Source organism: Rhagoletis pomonella, unplaced genomic scaffold (assembly GCF_013731165.1).
Source record: "Rhagoletis pomonella isolate Grant_MI unplaced genomic scaffold, Rhpom_1.0 Rhpom_scaffold_00003, whole genome shotgun sequence".
Taxonomy (NCBI): domain Eukaryota; kingdom Metazoa; phylum Arthropoda; class Insecta; order Diptera; family Tephritidae; genus Rhagoletis; species Rhagoletis pomonella.
The window spans coordinates 2,176,095-2,178,429 of NW_023458557.1; the positions used below are offsets into that span (position 1 = coordinate 2,176,095).

The 2,335-nt window shown below is 35.0% G+C and overlaps 1 pseudogene; it reads right to left on the reverse strand.

The window, feature by feature from the left end:
- LOC118734949 overlaps positions 1 to 2,335 on the reverse strand; it is a 6,581-nt pseudogene that overhangs the window by 3,218 nt on the left and 1,028 nt on the right.

Below are 2,335 nucleotides of genomic sequence, written 5' to 3' on the forward strand. Positions count from 1 at the left end.
CATTTCCTGCAATTTTGTAATCGAGGCGCGTGGGATTTTCGCTGTGAATGCTTTAAGTGCACAACCCAAGCAAAAAGAATTTAAAGTTTTTGCAAAACGGTCAGAAAAGCTACGCTATAAAGAAAGAAATCACATCGGCCAAATGTCCGTTTTATGGTCATCTAAACAAACGATAAAAGGGCGGACCTCAGTCTGCAAGATCAAGAGACCACAAAAAATTGCAATTTGCTAGGCTAGGCATATTGGGGGGTCTCTGAATACCAAAAAACTTTGATTCAAAATCAAAAATTACTGCTTTTTCACCACAAAGCAAGTGACTGGACATTATGTAAGACATGGGAACAAGTTATTGCAGCACAAAGATAAAGAGGAGAAAGCCTGCTTTGACATCCAGAAAAATTTTTTGTCAGAAACGCATTTTTATTAAGAAAAAACATTGGATTGGTATTATTTTGAAGCGGGAATTTACAAGTTCTGCATAAACGACCACATTATTCCACCAAAATTTACTATTAATTAGGGCACGGCCCTAAATCTTTTAACTCTGAGGATAAAATTAAACAAAATATTTAAACTATTAGGTTTGTATGTGTACCTTTAATGATGAAGGGCCGTGTTACGCCTTAGGGAGTAAGAACTGTGGTAAAATCGATAGTAAAAAGAAAAGTGACAACAAATGAGCATTTTCAAAGAATTTGGCAATTTCCGAGGATATTTTTCGCAGGCTTTTATCAATTTTAACGAGACAATGATCAGAAATATCCTCCGAAACTGGGGCCAAATAGGTATAAATCCCAAGTTTTTATAATCATGGAGTGACCTGCGTAAAGCCCAGAATTGATTCAACAGAAAACTTACGGAATTCTTTGAAAATGCCACCGTTCAATTGCGAAAATTCGCCCAATCACATGCAAGACCTCGGGCATGGCGTTGAGGAAAAATAGTGCGCGTTCTCAACAGATTTCGTCTAAAACCTGTGCGAAAGTATCCCAAGATGACCATATAAGCTAAAATATTCAAATTGGTTATGACCAATTTATTAAAAGTCAAGCAAATGGTAAAATATTCTGTCGGGTGCAAAACTGGAACAATCTAGTTGCTACGTTTTTTTGCAATTTTCTTCTTTATCTGCTTGTATTAATTATTGTTTTTAAGCGTTCTGATGAAATAAACATTGGAAATGTGAATTCCGAAACTAGATTACAAAAAAGCCTTCATATATTGCGAATATATTGCAAGAAAATTCACATGATGTATTACTATTCCGGTTTTGCTCCTCAGTGTATATATAGACTAGCAGAGCACCCGACGTCGTTCGGGGTAAACAAATAAAAATATAAAACAGTAATACAAATATTCAGTTCAGCATAATTTAAAGGAGGCAAACTATTTTCTTTGTTTATATTAAGGCATCCTTATGAGCCATACTTTTAGCTTTATCGTGCTTTAACTAAATTATATATTGATCATCACTTGTACTACAAATCGTGTTCCATTATGAATATTAGGTGGATTAAGGTAACGATCAAATTTCTGAATTAAAATTAGTCTTCTACAGTACATTCCGTTTAGCTGCCTATTCGCTTAGCTGTTTTAGTATAGCTGCACTTTCCTGGTAGAATGCTTAATTCATTTATTCATTATGAATGAACCATTTTCGTTTAACAGCATCGCGGGAGTAAAAAACGATTTAATCTTTCCAGTTCAAAATAATCTAAAGACGGTAAGGTTTCAAAAAAAAACCACACACAGTTTTAAATATCCGAGTTATCTAATATATGAATGCATATATTTATATCCCCCTTTTACAAACTTATTTATATATACTTTACTCTGAACACCCTCCATAGATACCTATGTCTGAATACCAAATTTCAAGTTCATGTGCCTTATGGTTCCCAATTTATGGCTGATTAAAAATTCCACGCCTACGGGATGTGCCATGCCCCCTTTTATAAACTCATTCATATACACCTTACTATAAGCGCCTAAAATTGATATGTCGGCATATTAAATTTCAAGTTCGAGGGACTTATGTCTCCGAAGTTATAGATGATAAAAATATCCACGCATATGGGATGCGCCGCACCCCTTTTACAAACTAATTTATATAGACCTTTTTATAAGCACCTACTATTGGTATGCCTTGATACCGAAGTTCAAGTTCATGGGACTTATGGTTCCGAAGTTATAGCTGATAAAAATTTAAACGAATATGGCATATTCCACGCCCCTTGCACAAACTCGTTTATATATACCCACCTATAAACACCTACCGTTGATATGTCTGCATACCAAATTTCAAGCTCGTGGGACTTATGGTTCCGAAGTTATA